This window comes from Ovis canadensis, chromosome 2 (genome assembly GCF_042477335.2).
Source record: "Ovis canadensis isolate MfBH-ARS-UI-01 breed Bighorn chromosome 2, ARS-UI_OviCan_v2, whole genome shotgun sequence".
In the NCBI taxonomy this organism is placed as follows: domain Eukaryota; kingdom Metazoa; phylum Chordata; class Mammalia; order Artiodactyla; family Bovidae; genus Ovis; species Ovis canadensis.
Genome location: NC_091246.1, coordinates 244996463 through 245016435, shown reverse-complemented (window position 1 = coordinate 245016435; position 19973 = coordinate 244996463). Strand labels below are relative to the sequence as shown.

At 56.0% G+C, this 19973-nt stretch overlaps 1 protein-coding gene across 6 annotated transcripts in view; it reads right to left on the bottom strand.

The window, feature by feature from the left end:
• Positions 1 to 19973, bottom strand: part of AHDC1 (AT-hook DNA binding motif containing 1) — a 65005-nt gene that overhangs the window by 23569 nt on the left and 21463 nt on the right. Inside the window, exon 1 of one of the 6 annotated variants that reach the window (XM_069578905.1) lies at positions 13518 to 13832. The exons of 4 other annotated variants lie outside the window; for them this stretch is intronic. The gene's annotated coding sequence lies outside the window, so the exon portion shown is untranslated. Of the gene's footprint in view, positions 1 to 6391; positions 6567 to 13517; positions 13833 to 19973 lie in introns of those variants that run through there. One more of the 6 variants, XM_069578904.1, reaches the window with a different exon arrangement.

The following is a 19973-nucleotide window of genomic DNA, read 5'->3' as shown; positions in this document are numbered from 1 at the left end:
GAGAGAGAGAGAGAGGAAAAGACAGAGAGAGAGAGAGAGGAAAAGACAGAGAGAGAGAGAGAGGAAAAGACACAGGGAGAAAGAGAAAGACTCAACAGAGATGCACAGGGGGAGAGACAGAGAGACAGGAGAAGCAGAGACAAGGACACACAAACCCCAAAGCAGAGAGACAGGACTGGGCGATGCTGGGCGAGGCTAAAAGTGGGGGACAGGGCCAGCGACTGGTAAGGAGACCAGGGTGGAGAGAGGCTGGTCAGGGGCTGAGGAGCGTGTCAGCGAGGAGGCGCAGGGTGCTAGTCAGGCCTGGAAGGACCCAAGGGGAGAGGGCAGGGTGGGGGGGCGCTGGGGCTGCAAGCCTGATGGAGGGGAGACTCAGGGGGAACCTGATGCAGGGTCAGGGAGGGCAGAGGCAATGGGTGGGCAGGGGGAGTGGCCGCCCTGGAGCAGCCGAGCGGGGGCGGCCAGCGAGCCCTGGAGCCTCCCGCCTCCTGACCCTGGAGCCTGGGAGAGATAACAGGCCCGAATAGTGCTGACTTGCCGTTCAGAAATCCAATATCCTCCGCGGCGTACTAATCGACTACCTGAGCTCCCGGCCCGCGCCGAGCTGCCCCGATTAATCCTGCGGCTCCACAGCCTTAATTAGTTTAACAGTTTCAGGGGCAGGAGAGGCGAGGCACAGGGTCCCCCAGACTCCTGGGGACACAAGCCCCTCCATGCCAGCCCTGCCTGGTGCCCTGCCTACCCAGTCGCACCTGCCCCAGCCCAGCGGCCCCGGTTCACATCATCTCAAAAACAGCATATTTCTTCCTCCCAGGGAATGGTCCCAAGGGTTGGCACCTGGGTCACAAGTTGGGTCTTGGGGAGCCCAGACCCTTCTGCCCTGCACCCCTGCCCCGATCCCAGCTTGTTCCTGTGCCCATGGCCTGCGTGCTGGCTCTGGCCTTCTTTTTGAGGACCTGCCAACTGACAGACCCATGCCACTGGGCAACATGTCATCTCTTTAGGGTCAAGAGACAAGCTCCCAAGTTCCTGACAGCCCCCCACCAGCACGAGATAATCACACGTCACTCCCCACACTGGCATGAGATGGGCATATGGTGACATCACAAACACATACCCAACAGTCAGAGAGACAGGCGGACAAGTGGGTGACTACCCTCCTAACAGGATGGGCTAAGCACAGAACCTGTCACTTCCTCCAAAGCCTGAGATGGGCACACCTGATAACTCCAGACAGTCTGAGACAGAAACACAGTTTTTACCCTCCAGAGGGTGGGACCGACATACAATCAGGACCCCAACAGGGTGTGAAATGCAGAGAACCTCTCTCTCCCCCCGCCCACACACACATGCGCGTGCCTCACTTTCCAGGTGTGACAAAGGTACAGACCCCTCCCCACAACACATCGAGTGTAAGCCGGGGACAAACCTTCCCTGTGAGTCCTCCCCCTCCAGACTGCAGGGTAGGTAAAGGACACGTCACCCCGGGCTGCTCTGGACAGGTGACAGCCCACCGGCCCCTCCCCCATCACTGCCAGCCTGGTGGTGCTGTCCTCTGCCTGCAGAGGCGTCACAGCTCACAGGGCATGAATGTCACCCCAGCACTGCCAGTGCCGGGCACAGCCACACGTTGCCCCAGTGACAAACACCGCTGGCCCCAGGAGGCGGAGGCACACAGGGCTCTGGGCGTGACCTTGGTCCCTGGACACCAGGAGGGGCGGCGCCGTGGCCTCTCTCCTGGGTAACCCGGGGCCAGGAAGATGAGTGCTGGGAAGAAGGCCGGCCGCCTAGGCGCGGACAACCTGAAAATGCCACCTTCCCAAGCAGCGCCCCCACCCCCATTTCTAATAGAACGTAGTTGCTTTGGGGGGAACAGAATGCAGAGGGCCATGAGGTTGTCCTGGCCCTAAGGCCTGAGGAGCAAGTCCTAACAGGACTTCTCGGAGGCTGTGGAGTCAGGCGGGGTAGGGGTGGCTGTCACCACACCCTCGGGGGCCCAGGACAGACAGGGTGGGATGATCGCTTCAGACGCCCGCTGCGGCCAGAGGAGCCCCTCTTTCTTACCAAGGCCCCCTCTCCAATTCAGGCTACAGAGCCTGACAAGGAGGCCAAAGTCCAGGGGCATGACTCACCCAGGGAACAGGCCCAGCCTGCTGGCCAGAAAGTGAGGAGGACAGGAGCCAAGAGGCCTGGGTTCAAGTCTGAGCTCCTCCCAGGGCAAGCGGAGTGACCTTGGAGCAGAGGCTCAGTCTCTTTGGCTCTGAGGAGGGGGAAGAGGCAGCAACCCGGGAGGCGCTGAGGAGGAAGGACATGGCGGCTCACCCTCCTGGCCCACTGCTTGCTTCCTCACCAGGAACCTCTGCTTTCTGGAGCTCAGTTGCCTCAACTGGAGAGCAGAGAGGGTTCCCTGACCAGGGATTGAACGCACGCCCCCTGCGTTAGAAGTGCAGTCTTAGCCACTGGCTCTCCAGGGAAGTCCCGAAATGGGAGCTTCTTATTGAAGAGGGGAAGATAAGACTAGAAAAGGGCAGGAGGCTTGCCCAAGCCACAGGGCAAGTTAGTATCAGCTGAATCCAGCCTCTGCCTCCAGGCTCCCAGCCTGAAGCTGTTTCTGTAGGAGAGAGAGAGAGTGAGTGTGTGTGTGTGTGTGTGTCAGGGTGCTGTTGCTTGCAGAGCTGCCCTCCTGTCCAGTGAAGATCAAGAAAATGGATAGGAGTTTGTCATATAGCCCAACCTTTACCCTAAAACCCACGTGGTCCACCTTCAGAGTTCAGACCAGAAGGCTAGCTCTAAGGCAGGAAAGCAGCCTGCACCCCAGCCCCCATGAGTGGCGCCAGTACCTGGTGCTTGAAAGGACTGGGGGTCTTGGGATGTCAGCGTCTGGGGCCGTGTTATTGTACAGGAGCCCAGAGAGGGACAGGCCTAGACTGAGGTCACACAGCATGACAGCAGCAGTGTCCAGTGTCCTGGCCAGGGAGAGCCTCAGAGCAGAGTTCTCTAGCCCCTGGGGTGGCTGGAGCTGGGGGGCCCTGAGGGACTGAGCAAAACGTGGCGACAGATGGCCTGCCGAGGCAGCGGCGATCTGGGCGGCTGGCAGGCATGCTCGCTCCCGCGCAGGGAAGCGGCTAATTTTAGCTGAGGCCTCGATGCCAGCTTTGTTCCCCCCACCCACCCGCCGAGGGGGCCCAGCATGCCTTGCGTGCAACCCGCCTCCCCCAGGCACCCCTACTCCCCCGCCTGGCCCCTTGGTGAGTAGTGCCCAGACCCAGGGGTCCTAGAACTGTCTGCCCGCCCAGGTCTCATCACACCCAGAGGCAAGGGCTAGGCCCTGGAGGCCTGGCACCGCCATCCCAGGGTCTGTTTCCCATGACTCCGAGCTCATTCCAAAGAGGGGGTGTGAGGAGGAGGGCCTGACAGCAAGGGCTGCCAGTCGTGGGTCGGGGGGGAGCGGGGGCATTGTCCTCCACCAGACACTTAAGGAGACAGGACCCTTATTCCATCCCAGCCCTGAGCCAAACCAATTCTTCTGTGCTGAAGTACCCCTCCAGCACAGAAGTATTGGTGAGCAAGGGCAGTGGAAGTCACTCCACCCTTCGCTTGTTCTTTATAACCCTGATTTTGCTCCAAGAACTCATAGCACTTTAGAGGAGTCAGAGACAGAGCAAGGGGAGTATACCCTCTGCACCAGAGGGGAAACTGAGGCAGTCTGAGGCAGCCATTGTTGTATGAGGGGGAGGAACAAATCCCAGGAATCAGGGAAGGAGGCCTAAACATACTTTTCGTGGAGTTCTTAGAGCCAGGGGGCTTCTTGGGCCAGTTCAGCCCCTAAGAACTACCCTCTGCCTTTACTTGCCTAGGCTGGGTGAAGGTAAACTAGATGGAGCCTGTCCTCTGAAGGAAGAGAGGCCTGGGAATCTTGGTTCCTTTTGCCCCACCCCCTGCCGACTCTTTGCCCTTAGAACCTCCCCATCTCATCTCAGGTTCAACTACACCTCTTTCAGTCCTTGAAAGAGGACTCCTTTGGGGTGACTCCGGAGGGCCCCCCCGCATCCCAGTTCCATCCCAGGGGCCATGAAGGGAATGACCAACTAGAAAACAGAGAAAGAAGACTGGAAAGAAATCTATGTATTTAGAAGGAGAGAGTCGGAAGGAGAGAGATGAAGGAGAAACCAAGGCAGAGAATTGGATTCAGGAAGAGAGAGGCAGAAAGAGGAAGCATGTGGGGGGTGGGCAAGAGAATGAGGTTAAGAAGACAGAGGTGGGGGAGAAAAAGAGAGAAAAGCTCGAGGAAGGAAAAGAGCCAGAAAGAGACAGGAAGTCTTCCCTTCAGGGAGAGAGGGATAGAGGAGGAAGAAAAAGACAAAGAGACAGAGAGACAAGCAGAACGAGGCAGAGACAAAGACAGAGAGAGCGAGCAAGACACCTGCAGAGGGGAAGGAGATGGAGAAGGCGCTGCCACAGACGGGGCAAGGCACAGGGGACTGAAGACACCACAGGGAGCTGGAGACAGAGAGGCTGACCGACACACCCAAAGACCACCAGAGACAGAGGGAGCGGGGCAGAGGCAGGCAGAGCCTGGGAAGGGAGGAAGGGGAGACACTCAGTGATAAAGTGTGTGGGGGGTGGGGTGGGGGCAGCAGGAGTAGAGAGGCAAGGAGGGAGGGGGTGTGACGAGGAGGAGGGGGGATGTCGTCGCCAGAGCTGGGGGGGACAGCGGACAGAAATGGAATGTGAGTCTGGGCATGAGGCTCACAGATGCGTCGGCTCCGGTTTCAGCTGGGGCAGTTGGTTGCTGGGGTGGGGGGGATGGTGGGGGGGGGAGGAGGAGAGCTCACAAGGTGGGGGAGCCTGTTGCCATGGCTGCAGGCACGGCAGGGGCACAGTTTGCTGGCACTTGGAGGTCTGGGCATGGTAGGGGGCTGACTGGGGGGAAAAACAGGGGGGTGGTGATGAAGAAGCCTGGCCCCTGCCCTGGGGGCTCTACCAGGAAGAAAGTTTCCAGAGGATGGGAGATGTTGGGAACGGAGGGAAGCTCTGAGCCCTGCTACACTCCATGGGGGGCACACCATGCTCTGGGTTGCCTGTGGGCATCCCTGGTTCCCACCTGTGCCTCGGGCTGGCCCTTGGGGATCCTCTTTCTTGTCCCCTCCAGTCTAGCTGAAGATCCCACATGCTGCCGCTGCTGCTTCTGCTTGCAGGGGAGCAGCAAGATTGTGAATTCAGGATCTGTAATCCTAACGCAGAGCCCAGGCCTACCGGGCTCCAGTTGCCAAGGCGACGGAGGGTCAGAGGGCAGCGCGGGGCGCCCGCTCCTCCAAGTCAGAATCCCAATTGTTAAAGCCCAAGAATAAACAGCTGAAGCGGCCGTGGGGGGGCCGGGAGGGGGGCTGAGGTCTGCATCGGCTCAGTGTGGTGTTGTCAAGCGAGATGTCACTAATTGTCTGAAGGAACGGGCTGAGGCAGCTCTTAACTGCTTCTCTACCACCAGAGACACCTTGGCTGCCTGGCCCCATCCCCCGGGCCTCCCAGCATTCCACCAGGCCAGCCTGGTGGTGGTGGTGGTGGTGGGGGAGTGCTGGCCCAGCACAAACCTTGCCTCCCCTGCACTGAATCCCTACATACCTTGGCTCTCAACCCTCCTTGTGGCTCAACTTGGAACCTCCCACCTGCAAACTAAATGCCTTATGTCCCCAGAACCAGTACCCCCAATTACTGGAATCACTCTACTCCTTACAGCCCAGAGTTAATGCTTTGGCCTACAAAAGCCCTCCCAGCTCCTCCATCACTGCTTTTTCCTCATCCTCTCAAGAGCCAGAGATTCTGGTTCAAGGTGTGTGAATTGCAGAGGAAAACAGATTTTGGGTTCCTCTGATCTTTGGTCGGGGGGAGGGGGGAGAGAGGAGGATTATGCCATCCTTCTTTGCAACTCCCTACTCTTAGTCACACACCAGAACTAAAGGCCTGAATGGAGCCTGGATACCTCATTTCTAGCTTTGATTCTTCTACCTATTTGCTGTGGGAATTCTGCCAGGATATTTTCCCTCCATGAGCCTGTCTCTTCATTTATTATCCATCCTAAACATTCAGTAGTGCTATTCTGAGCCATGCCATGTCTGGGACCACTTCCCAGAGGAACTTCCAATCCAGTGGGTGAGAAAGGCTCATACTACAAGGTGGAAAGCAATCAGAGATCTATCAGGTAAGATATTCCATGAAAGACCTGTAACGGCCTGGTACACAGTAAATGGTTCAGTGGACAGCTGCTGGTGTTAGTAGCAGTCAGTACTGGTATGACTGAGGGTCGCTAAAAGGGTGTAGGTAATAAGAAAAAAGATTGGTGGGGGGGTGGGGGAGAGGTCGGTTCTAGAAGGCTTCCTGCAGAAACTGGTACCTGGTAGGATTTGGACAGGTGGGCAAGAAGGTTGAGTGCTCCAGGAAGAGAGGAGGTCTTGTTAGGTTCTTCAAAGAGAGCAGCTCGGTTCGCTCTCAGGGTCGTGTGCTCAGCCCAGCCCAACGCAGGAAGGGCGAGGCCTTTCAACGGTCTCCCCGCCCCGTGGGCCGGCCCTGCCGCCTCCTCCACCCACGGCGCCTCCAGATCTCAGAGCGCGGAGCCTGGAAGGGGCCCGTGGGCACGGCTCCCAGAGATTGGTAGCACCTGGGGTGACGTCACATGGGCGGGCCAGGGCTCTGGGCACGCCCCCTGCCCCAGACCACTCCCCGCCCCCCCGCACCCCCAGCTCCAGGCCCAAGCGTGGGTCCCCCGGGAGGGGGCGCTCTAGCAGCCTCGCAGCCCCCTCAGGTGGCGGGCGGGGCTGGGGCGCTGTCCCGTGGGCTGAGAGCCGGGCGCAGAAACAGGGGATCCCCCAGAGAGGGCCCAACCCGCCCCGGGGTTGGGCTTGTACAAAAGGCAACTTGTTCTTTCTTGGGATGCCTGCGCCTTCTCAAACATACCTACAGCCACACTCCGGGGACAGGCTACACCCACACATGGCTGCACAAACCCGCCGGGGTAGGCAGCAGAGGGGCTGTCGCCAGCCTCAGAGGTCGGCTGTTAAAAAGAACCTTGCCCCAACCACCCCTTGCTACAGACTAAACATCATTTACCTCATCCCATCCAACCCCAAGTGACCTGGATACTCCCACAGCCTCACGCAGAGCCCTTGGAACACTGACCCCCGTCACAGTCTCCTAACTCTCCTCTTCCTCAGACCAGCTGTAGCTCACCAACTCCTCTGGAGCCTTGGGACACAATGAAGCCCATTAAGGGTTACTTTTTACTGAGCACTTGTTCTCTCCCAACCCTCATGATTGCCCTTTATCCTCCATCAGTCCCATTTTGTAGTTGGGGAAACTGAGGCTTAGGTTAAAAAGTCGGAGACAGAGGCAAGGATTTGAACCCAGGTCAGGCTTGACTTCAGAATCCATGTTCTTCCGTGTATTATCTCTGCCTTCCCATCACACCATCCTATACTCTATAACGACCTCATCACACACAGCAAAGCCATCTCAGAGACACCACCCCAAACACATCCCAATGTCACTGTCTAGTAGCAGGAAGCTTCTCTCACTCATCAGTGTGTGTGTTGAGGGCGGGTAGTCTCCTAACTTTAAGCTTCCTCAGTCCTCAGTGTTGGCCATCAGAGTCATAAATGGGACACACAATGGGAGCAGGGCCACAACACGCTACCTCTAACCTTTCTAGCAAGCTCACCTACACCTCCTCTGACCTTAGGATGACAAAGCCCTGCCAGACTGGCTGGGGCTCTAGGCCTGGAGCTCTCCCTGACCCCTTGGGCCAGGACCCTCCCCTACCCCTCATTGCCCGCTGAGAACAAGTCGAAACAAACTCTTCCTGGGGATGTCAAAGCACCTTTCCTGGGGGAGGCAGCTCTGTGATCCCCTGAGCAGGGCTAGGGAGATGGATCAGGTTACTCCTTCCCCAGCTGTGCCTGGACTCCTTGGGGCTGACCTTTCACCTCATCCAGGCCAGGACCCAAAGGGGGCTGGAGTCCAGCCCTCACCTCCTGTTAACCCCCTGCATTCTTCATCTTAAAATTCCAGAGCCCCCAAGGGGTGGGGATGGGGGGGGTCCTCAGGAAGTCCAGCCAGGCATGCCAACCTTTCTCCACCCTCCCATCCTGGGGTCTGGTTTCCCAGAGAGCTTTACAGAATGCTCTTCCCTGCCCCCTGCCCAAGCTGCCCTGCCCTGGCGGGATCAGATACCTCCGCCCAAGCAGCTGAAAATGACCTGGGCTATTTTCGCTCTGGGATCACATTGCAAACTCCCCCTGTAGCTGGCAGCTTCCCACAGTCCCTCCAGACCACTGCCCCTCACTTCCTCATCCCTCACCCAGAACCACTGACCAACAGGACTGGAGGGTTGTTAGAGACCACTGGCCTAAGCCCCTCAGATGGTGAGACTGAGCCCACGAGGAGTCAGGCACAAGGTTGGGCAGAGAACCAGGCTGCCTGGGTCCCCGCCCAGGTCTCTTTCTACTGTCAAGCACAGCCTGCTCTGTACCCTAGATCTTAGAGCCTCTGACCCAGCCAAAAATCCAGCCGACCTCCTCCAAGCACCAGAAAGTCACAGTGGAGACTACCCATAAATCTCTGCGCCATCCTACATGTGGGAAACTGCTTCCGCAACACACTTTTCTTTGTTTAGAGTTGGGACTGCATCTGTACCTGTGTCACAGTGATGGGGACCACGGGAATGTTCTGGGGGTGCAAACTAGGAGGAAAGACAGGGAGACAATTCCAGAGGGACAGGAGGCTGATTCAGGCTTCCAGAGGTTTACATTGCACAATCCTTCCAAGTTCCCAGCAGCAATGTGCCCCACCTTCTTGGTACCCCAACCCTCCAAATCCTATACACCCAGCCCCCTCCAGGTCCCTACCTCTCCACCTCAAGCCCCATCCTCCTGGGCAGGAATGTGACTGGTCAGGTCTGAGTTGACCACATGAGTGGCTATAAGGCGAAGGATTCCCCCCCCTTCCTCCCATCTCCCCAGCCTGGGGGGAGCTTACATACCAAGGTGGGGGGAAGAACTGCTTTAACCCTTTGCAGCCAGGCTTTCAGGGTGAAAAGAAGGGTCCTCCTCTATTTCCAGCGGCCCCTCCGCTACAAGTGCTGCCAGCCTGGGCAGTGCAGGCAGAACCTACTTCACCCAGGAGGTGGAATGGGGGTATTTGCCCTGCGAGTCTCTGTTAAGGAAACTTATCCTTTGCTACCCCAAGTGTTTAGTCTCATCTCCCATGACATTTAGAAAAACAGTCACGAACTGGAGCTGAGGGAAGAGAAGGAAAGGAGGTATCATGAACCCCAACCTCAGGAGCTCCTAGTCTGATGGGAGAAATACAACCTCGCCCTGGGGAGTCTGAGGGGGGAGACCAGGCACAGAGGCTGGGACAAAGAGCTGTGAGCAGAGAAGAGCACGGAGCTATGCCTAAGTGGGAGGAAGCCAGGGCAGGAGCAGAACAAGCCAGGTGGGGTCAGATCGGGCAGGCTTCCCGGAGGCCCCTCGGCCCACACCCCTCCCCCTAGGCTCTGGAATCTCGGGGGTCAGGGCTGAGGGACAACCCCGCCCCCTGCTCCCCTCGGGCTCAGGAATTCCACCAGCCAAGGGTTGGGGGGGGGGGGGCGCGCCTGCTTCGGCCTGAGTCCAAGTTGGCTCTCACTGGACCGGGAACTACAGCTCCTCCTCGGCCCCCCACCCCCACCCAAGCCCCTGGGCTGGCCCCTGGGTCCCTCCCTCCCCTTCCCTGGCTGGCACGGTGTGTGCCAGGCACTGGCAGAAAACAAACCCGCCGGGGTGGGTTTGCAGGGAGCGGGGTAACCTTGACACAGTTGCGGCAGTCGCTAATGGCAGACACACACTCCGCCTGTTCTGGGGGGACTGTTGCCGTTGCTAGGAAACCAGCAGCCGCGTGAATGGAAATGGGTCAGTAAACCTGGGGAGAGATAGTGTGACACTCGAACCACTGCAGCTGCTCCAGCCCACACTGAAATCCCTCCTCTTCAATATTTATCACTCCCGCCTGGGCCCTCAGCTCCTGCCAGGCCCTGCACCAGCCTGGACCTCAGCATCCACCCCGTGCCCCACCCCCAAGGCTCCACAGAGGAGGGGGAGAAAAGAGATGTTGGGGGCTGCCTATCCGCTCCTTGGGGGGGCCCCCCCAGGAGAGATGGAACTGGCTCTGGAGGAGATTGAACAGGAAACAGAGTCTAATCCCCTGGCGGGGAAGGGGTTAAAAGGTCAATTCACGCCTGTTCCTGATTTAGGCACCGTGGTAAAATTACTGCGAGTGTGAGCGGGTTGTGACTGCCTGCTAGCCTACCTGCAGAGGGACTGATGAAGACAGACCTCTCTCCCAGTATGTAAGAGATGGAGGAGGAAGAGGCACCTAAAGCATGGCCAGGATGCTCCCACAGCCTGAGAACACCCTCCCTAACAGCCTGGCAATGTCCCCAAGATGGCTCAAGGCTTCCTAGCAGCCAGACCCGACGCCCCCTCATACAATCTGATAGCACCCCAAATGGACAAAAGCTGCCTAACTGCCTTATAATGCCATCCTGTACAGATACTCTCTGCAAACAGCCAGACTCCTGTTGATGAATAAACCTTGACAACACCCTTACACCGATACCCCCACATCAGAATGTGACAACAGTAATTCCCAACAGTGCGGTTCAGCAGAGCACCTATAAACAAGCTGACAATCCTAGGCACAGGCAAAACTGTGTCAGACTGTTGAATATGCCAACACTTCCCCGTGAGGCTAGTGCCTCCCCAACTGCCTGCCCTAACCTAAAGCCTGGCCCTGTGGTTCATCTGGGTTTTTTTTTTCCTCCCTCCCATTGTCAGCTTCCTTGTCTTACACACACCAGTAAACTGGCCCTGTGACCACTCTTCTGGACACACCATCCCACAAGCTAGCTGCCTCATGCACCGCACCCCCTATTCCCTGGAGGCTGACTGGTCACTGACACACACATTCCCTTCCCCTAGAAGCAAGGAGTCTCACAGCCCCGCCTGACACCAGCTCTTGTTCTTAGGCACAGGCCTCTCTATTGACAGGGAATCAGTAGCACCACTTGGGTAATATGCCCTCCTCTACCCACCACAATCTCAGCCAGTATCCTTGGAGGGTGTGTCTTGGGAAGGGAGGCACTCCAGCTTTCTTCGGGGTGTGGGGGGGGGAATATACCTCAACAGGAATCTCCCAGCTGACTCGGTTCTGTGTGCTCCTATCTCCTAGGATACATCAGTCAACACAGGCTCCAAGCCTGTCAGAGCTGGAAGGTGCCTTAGGGAGTCACTAATCCAGCCGCCTCCTCTATGCAGGAGGAAACTGAGGCCCAGAGAGGGGAAGCGGCCTGCCCAAAGCCACACAGCCCTTCTTTTCTAGTCTCTGAGAGTTCTCTGTGATAATGGGGATGGGGTGTAGAGGACACTCAGGCTAGAGTGAGATGGAACTGGATTAGCTGGGAGAGGGAGAGTCTGTAGTCCTGGAGAGTTTATGAGAACTGCCCTGCGGCAGTTCAGATACACGGGCCCCAGGCAGCCCTGGAATCTGGTGTCCACATAGATTTGCTCGAATTTGTACTTTGCCAAAATGATCTGGTACACAGTCACCCCAAACCCACTTTCTATTCCAGGGCTCCAGAGTTCCCTCCCCAAACCAAAGGTGAAAGGAGGCTGCTCTGTTCCCTATACCTAGCCTAGAATGTCTAGGGAATCCCCACCTTTTTATTATTATTACTATTTTTTGGCAGTGGCACATGCAAGCTTAGTTCCCAGACAAGGATCGAACTTGCGCCCCCTGCAGTGGAAGGGCACAGTCCAGAGCACTGGACCACCAGGAAGTCCCTGCCTTTTGTTATTCAAATAGATCTCCGCCAGGGAGCCTTTGGGATGCTGCGAAAGAGATTTTCTGCAAGGTAATTTTTATTTCAACTCCACTTTGCAGAAAAGCAAAATGAGGTTCACAAAGGTGGTGTAGTTTGCTCAAGTTCACACAGACAACAAATGGAGCCTTGAGTTCCTTCCAGTACACAGGGAAGGCCCATCCAACAGGAAACAGGGAGAACTGGGGGGAGGAGGGGGAGGAGGAGAGGGAAGGGTGGGAGTTGACACAGGCCCAGGCCCAACATCCTGGGCTGAGGGGGAGCCAACAAGCATTTGAATTTGAATCTGGGTATCTGGGTTCCACCCCCACCCACTCTAGCTGAGGTGGAGTGAAAGGTCAGCAAGAAGAAGAGAGGGAGAGAAAAGCAGAATTCCATCGGCTTCCCAGCCAGCCTGGACCATACCCCAGGGAGCTGGGCCAGGGGCTGCCCCAACTTCTCAGGCCCAGAGCTCTCTGCCAGCCCCTGCCCCCACCCCCATCCCAACAGTAGGAGGAGTGAGGAGACCCCACCCCTTCCCTGGGCCTCAGTTTCTCCATCTGTACTAAGAGCTAGCCTGTGGTGGTTTTGTCGCTAAGCCGTGTCTGACTCTTGCAATACCATGGACTATAGCCTGCCAGACTCCTCTTTCCATGGGATTTTCCAGGCAAGAATCCTGGAGTGGGTTGCCATTTCCTTCTCCAGGGGATCTTCCCCACCCAGGGATTGAACCCGAGTCTCCCGCATTGCAGGCAGATTCTTTACCAACTGAGCTACCAGGGAATTCCCAGGTAAAAAAAAAAGAAAGCCTAGCAGGATTTCTAAGGGCCCTTCCAGCTTTAACAATGTGGTGACCATCCTGATTTCTCAGTCTCCAGAGCAAATGTGTAAGTCTCTCCGCCAGACTGGAGCTGAGAATCACCATAAATGTGTGTTCAGTGAATAAATGAACACTCACTAGAACCAACCTCCTTCCATCTTTCCCAGCCCAACTGAGAGGCACTACTTACCTTGCAAGGCCAAATTTCTCAGGGCTTTTGGAGAAGAGATTCAAACACTTTTGAAGGCTCTGAATGGGGCTGACTGTCTCATACACAGGTGCCCTTTATTTCCTGTCCTGACTGTATGCAGACACTATGGGAACTGCTTTAAATATTGTGCAACTTTAAGCCCCACCACAAGGCCGCGGACTACCTTCTAATTCGTTTTTGTTTTGTTTATCTTTGTTGAGGCCTACCTTCTACCATCCATTTCAAATGAGCCAAGGGACTAAGGAGTGAGGGGGCTTGCTCAAGGTCACTCAGCCAAGGAGCGGCAGAGAAGATATCAGAACTGTACCTTCGATCCCCTCGGCTTCTTTCACGCCGTGAGGGTTTGCTGGGTTGGGGCAGGACATGAAGTTGAACAGGGACCACTGGGCAAGGGCGGGGGCGGGGGCGGGGTCCAACCCAGGAGGGGGAGGTGCCTGCTGAGTTGCCAAACGGTTCCTCGGTTTGCAGAGCACCAAATGGTACTGGAACTAGCGAGGTGGTGGGAAAGCATCCCTTCCCCTCCCCCACAAAGCGCAAGGTAGACCTCTTTCCCTCCCGCAAGCCAGCGTGCCAAGAGTGAGCCCTAAGGGGTCACTTACCTATTCCCCTGGATCTCAGGGCTCCTTGTAAAAGGAAGCCCTCCCGGGAGCCCTTTTCTGGACTCCCAGACCTGCAAGGTGCAGAGCCGGCCCCCCAAAGAAAGCTGCCGCCGCCGTCGAGAAAACTATCCAGGATTTTTCTGGCACATCCGACCCCCCACCGGGTCCGCAGTTGCGAGGAATGGGGGTGGGGGGTGGGGGTTCTTGTGAGCTGGCTGCCTCACCTCCCTCCTAGAAGCCCTTGGGGGTCCACGAGCTTGAGCAGGAGGCTCTGGTCTGCAGCCCCATCGGTTCTCGGGCCGAACGGTCCGCGCCTTTTCCCGCCGCCGCCTCTCCGGCTACCTGGCAGGCCTGCGCGGCCCCCAAGCCTTGCCACCCCCGCCCCCCACCCCTCCCAGATGAGGCCTTAGAGCTACTGACTCCTGGAGGAGATGACGGGCCGAGAGGGAAACCAGGCGGCTGGGGGAGGGGCGCCGCCTGCACCTGGTCCCTCTAGGCCGCCCCGGCCGGGAGGGGGCGGGACTGGACCCCAGCCAGACCCCCCGAAAAAGCGCGGCGGGACTCGGAGGCGGTGTGTGCGGCTCGCCTCAACTGGTGCGCCGTGCGGGGGCGGGGCGGGAGATCTCTTACCCTCCCCACCCCACCCCCTATTACCCTCGCCGCGGGGGCGCCCCCTAGGGTCGGGCTGCAAGGCGCCCCTTCCCGAGCCGCGCGCTCAGCCCGCTCCCCCGGCCGGCCGCGCTCTCCAGCTGCAGGAAATTCCAGAAGCTCTCCATCATCCCGGCGCAGCGCGCAGCCCGGGCTGCCAAGGCTCCCCGAAGGAGAGCCACATGCCGGCCGGCCGCGCGGCCCGCCCTCAGCTCCCCCCCCAACCCCCGCCCCAAGCCGCCTCCAACCCGGCCCGGCAGCCACGTCGGGCCGGGCGGGGGGCCCGGCCGGCCGCCCCTTCCCGCGCCCCGGGCCCAACGGAATGCGTGGCAGCCCCGGCCGGGGGCTATTTTCAGCGGGAAGGGGAGCGGCCCAGCCTCGGTGTTTTTTGGCTTTTTCCTGGCCCCCGGCCCGCCAGCCCGGGCCCTCGGCTGCCCGCGCAGTGGAGAGGGGGGTCACGTGGCGGGGGGAGGTTGGTGGAAAGGGAGGGCCGCCGCGATCCGGCTTGGGGCTCGGGCCCCGGCCCAGGCCCGGGAGGCGCCCGGCGGCGGTGCGGACCTGCGCTTCTCGGCCGAGGCCGAGCGGCGGGATTATTAATAGCGCGCCTGGCTCCGGCTGCGGCTGCGGCTCCAAGGCGCCCGCTACCTGCACGCCCCTCCTCCGGTGAACACGGGTGGCCAGGGCACTCCCTCCCCAGCGACGGACTCAGGCCTTACTGGATGGCGCTGCTACGCACCAGTGGCCAATCACTGGCCTCGATTTCCTTACCTGTAAATTGGGGATGAGTCTTACCTGGCTTTACAAGGGGGGTTACGGAAATAAAGGTTTTGCTCGCCGTTTGTCTCTCCTTGGCCAAAACGCCTTCTTTTTTGGGAACCTCAGTTTTCTCGTTCATAAAATGAGGGAGTCCGAAAGGACTCTTAACAGAGGAAGAATCCCTTATATTTGAATAATGCATTTTCACTACAACCCACTTGAGCTCATGGACTACCCAGGGGCAAGAACCAATACTGGGCACTTGTCCTGTATAATTTGCATGCAGTAAACTCATTTAATTAAAAAGTTCCCATAAAGAAGGTAATGTTCCTTTTTTGCTGATGAGGAAACTGAGGCTCAGGTAAGTTAAGTGACCCGCCAAAAGTCACACAGTGGCAGGGGCCAGAATCAGATAAGCTCTGGCTCCAGAGTCTGAGTAACCACTGAACTAGAGTGCCCTGAGACAAGCAGGACAAACACTGTCCCCTTTTCATCGAAGGGTAAACTGAGGCTCAAAGCGATCTGCCCCAAGTTGCCTTTGGCCAGTTAGTGGCAGAGCTGAGCATCTAACACAGATTTCCAACTCCTAGTCTAATGCCCTGTGCAGCACTCTGAAGCTGTTCAGCATTCTGAAGCTGTTCAGTTCCTGCCCTGGGGTAGTGAGTAGGGGGCCCTAAGATGGGATCTAGCAATGGGCACAGATCTGTGTCCAGGGCCCTGAGGGATCACGCTCTGCTCCCAAGGGTCAGGCCCAGACTCCCAGGCCCCGAGGATTTACTAATCCACCAAATCCTAGACTTAGCCCAGCCTTCCCATGAGGGTGAGGACACGTGGGGGTGAGGAGAGATGACATGCAGGGGTAACAGCCTGGGAGAGGGCCTGGAGTTGCTTCCTGTCCCCCTCCACTACCCCTTAGCAAGGAAGCACAAAGGTTGGCAGGCCCCCTACTCCGCCCCGGAAACCTGGCAGTTTATTTCTGTCTCTGGGCCCCCTGTTTCCACAGAGTCAGTCCAGGAAGGCTGGCAGCAGCTGGCTTGGAGGGGTGGAGCTCCTGCTCCCTCAAGGGTCCAGCTGCTACCCTACCCCACCCCCACCTGCCAGACCAGACCGGACTCCAGAGTCAAAGGTGACGCTGGGAGGAAGGAGGGAGGAGCTGGACCAAGGGAGGGACACCACCACCACCACCAGCACCACCACCTCCTCCTCCCAATCCAGAGCCTAGATGCTCTCCCAGGATAAGCCAGTCTATACCCAGTTCAGGTCTGCTAAGAATATAACCTCCGGTGTGATCAGCTCTATTTACTCCAGGTCATTCCGGCTCATCACTCCTCTGGACCCTGGTCCCAAAGAAAGGCCTGCTTCCAAACTGCCCAACGCTGGAAGAATATGCACCCAATGTGGTAGAAACTAACTACTGGGCACTGGGAATGTGGCTAGTTGGAACTGGGATGTACTGTTTAAGTATAAAATATTCACTAGCTTTTGAAATCTAAATATGAAAAAAAGAATATAAAATAGCGCAATGATTTTTACAATGGTTTTATGTTGAATGATTATATTTTTGATATATTGGGTTACAAAAGATATATGATTAACATTAATTCACTTCTTTCTTTTTACCTTATTTAATGTGGCTACTAGAAAATTTAGATTCATATGTGTCCCCTATTACATTTCTATTGTACAGTCCTGTCCGAGATCATATGGTGTTCTGGCTTTGGACCAAGACTTTGCTTGCTCTAGATCAATATCTGTGTGGCTTTAGCTCATCCACTTCCCCATGTTCAGACCACAGCCTTATGTGTGGGTCTAAATCTTACCACCCCACACCAGCCCTTCCCAGCTTTCTGTGAATCTGGCTCAGCCAGAGATTATGCCTTCGTCTGCTTGAAAGCATGGTCTAGTACATTTCTTGATCACGAGTTCTCAATATCTAGATCCAGCAAGAGAGTGGCTCTAGATCACCCAGTCTTATTTGCTTAGATTATTGTCTAGTCATATTTGAGATCTAGCCATCTACCGGAAGAATAAGGTTCTAGACCAGGGGTTGGCAACTATGGTCCAAGGGCCAAATCTAGCTTGCTGTTTCTTTTTAGGATTCAAATTTGATTGGTTCAGAGCCATGCTCATTCATTTTATGCACTATGAATGCTTTCAAGGTACAGTGGCAGACCTGAGTAGTCATGACAGAGACCCAGTGGTCTATAAAGCCTAAAACTTTTACTATCAAACTATTTACAGAAAGTTTCCAATCCCTATTCTAGATGACCAACAAGTCCCACCCACCATAAATCTAGATTCCAACCTGGGATGATGGCCTGGTCTAATCCAGAAAACCTCCCCTTAGATGGTACTGCTGATTCGGATCTAAACCAGAACCTAACACGCACCCATGCTGTTTGGGTTCCAGATTCCACTCTGATCTCAGGAGATGGGCCTCAGTACTCTTTTCTGGGCTGGAAAGGGTGTTCCCACTTCCGAACTTTCCTAGAGAGATCAAGGCTCATTGGCCCTTGTCAATGGCCTTGGGAAGGGGGAGGGAGGGTAGATTCCAGAGACAGCACTGGAGGCTGAGTCAAAGAGTCAGGGGTAAGCTCTTCCTGCCAAGGGGGCAGGACATAATCAAGCCAAGAACACAGAATAGCCCCTCCCCTTCCCAAAAGGCTCCAGAGCAGGTCACTTAGCTGGGGGTCATGTGGGACAGCTACCAACCCCCTGGAAGCTAGACAAGGCACCTCCAAATGGACTCTTCCCCTACAACCACCTGCACCCATCATCCCAAGACTCCATGGTTTTACTCTTGCACTGCTTCTCCACGGCTTTCTTTGAAAATCCTCCCGCATCTACTCTCCTCTTGCCATTTCTCCTTCCTCCATCCAAAAATCCTAGCCTTTAACCAAAGGAACTAAGATCTCAAGCTCTAGAGCTGACACAGCCAAGCTTTGATTCCAGCTCTGACTTTGGGCAAGTCACTCCTCCTCTCTAGGCCTCCTCAGCTTCCTCATCTGTTAACAATAAAACAATGGTACCTGCCTCATAGGGTTGTTGAGCAGACTTAACAGGATTATGATGTATATAGCACTTTGCCCAGCACCTGGCCCATAATAAGCATGTAATGCTAGGGACTTCCCTGGCAGTCCAGTGGTTAGGATTTCATGCCTTCATGTGCTCACTGCAGGGAGCACAGGTTCGATTCCTGGTCGGGGAACTAAGATCTCACATGCCATGGCATGCCCCCACCCCAAAAAAGAGCATGTAATGCTAGCTGCTGTTTTTTCTATTATTGATCTAGTTTGTTTCTATGAATGGTGCTTGACAAGTTTGTGAACCTCAAGCAAATTTTAACCAAAATGTGCTTTAGTGTTTTTTCTGAAGAGGTCCATCATCTTCTCAAAATGGATTCTTAGCCCACAGGGTTAAAAAAAAAGGGGGGTGGGTGGCTTTAGTTCAATTCAAATAAGGAAACAGGTACAGAGGGAAAAGGACTAGCCCTGGGTCCCTCAGAAAATGAGAAGCAAGGAGTACCCTGGTGGACTCAGTGTTTTCACTGCTGAGGGTCTGGGTTTGACCCCCGGTAGGGAAACTAAGATCCCTCAAGCAGCACGCGGCAAGTCCAAGGGAAAAAAAAAAAATGCGAGGTAGACCCAAGGCTAGCACCTAGAAGCAGCGTCTCCCAGGCCCCACTCTGTCCATTAGTCCAAATGGTCTTTCTGGTCTGACTTCCTCATCACTTCTTGCCCAGTCAGCTATGGCAGTCCCCCAGAGGGCTCCTCACTTCCAAATGCCTCCCCTGAATCTGCTCCACCTAAGTGTTAGATTCTTCTTCCTCAAATCTCATTCTCATGACACCCGTGTCCCTGCTCCAGAAACTTTTAAGAGCTCCCCACCGCTGAGGACAACATCAAGGCAGAGGTCTCTATCCTGCTATTCAAGAGCTGGATGGCCAGTACTGGCCCTGCAACCTCCTCACTGTTCTCTCTTGTCTGGTCAGCCCTTCCCCCTCCCCCATATCCTCCATACCACCCCCACACTCACTCAGTTCTGGACAGCTTCTGCCCCTCTGTTCAATCACGCAGTGTCTCAGGGCCAGCCTGCTGCTGCCCCCGCTCTGCCCTCAGGGTTGCCCCTGGGTCCGGCCACTTCGCACTCACTCTGATCAGGCCACGCCGAGGTATGCTGACCACAGCTCCAGCCCTGGAAGGAGGCCTCTGCCCCCTCTCTCCAGCTCAGCCCCACCCCGAGATGCTGACCCACCTTGGCCCCTGTCTATATCCACCCCCCTCCCCGTCTTCCCCCCCCACCCCCCCCCGCCCTGCCCCACCGCTGCCCTGATTAACCTCTCTTTCCTCTAGACTTTTAGGAACAACACTCTTCTTGTCACAGGGAGTCATTAGGAGTCAGGCGCTGCAGCCTGTCCTCAGAGTCATGATTCCAAGGTCAGATTCTTTTCTCTGAGCCTCAACGTCCTCATCTATAAAATGGGAACTGCAATACCTACACCTCGAGTGATTCTAATGAAGGATAAATACCTCATAAACTGGAAGGCACTTTTTTCTGCTACAACCTGTTCTGTAAATAATGTTATAATATAGCCATACAATAATTCTACACAATAGCCTCCATTTGTAAGTTTACTTAAAACTGCAACCACGCCATAACCCAGGCAGTCCCCAAGCCCTTTCCATGTTTTGTTTTTCTCCTCGGCACATATCACCATCCAGCAAGCCATGTATTTCACTGGTTTTTGTGTTGTTACCCTCTGAATATAAGCTCTTTGAGGCCAGCGATTTTTATCTACTTTGTTTTCTGCTGTGTGCCTAAGGGTGCACTTGGTAGCTGGGGAATAAATGAATGAATCAAGCGCTTTCTATGTGCCCGGCACTGCACGAAGCTCCCCTCACAGATGGTCTTGTCTTAGGGGAGAGGTACCTTATTTTGAGAAGGAGACATCAAGCAGCTTGCTCTGACTACACGGTAGGAAGTAGCCTGACTAGAATGCCCAGGACCTGCCCTCTTGATCACTGCGCTCTATTTCCTGTCCAGATGGGAGGT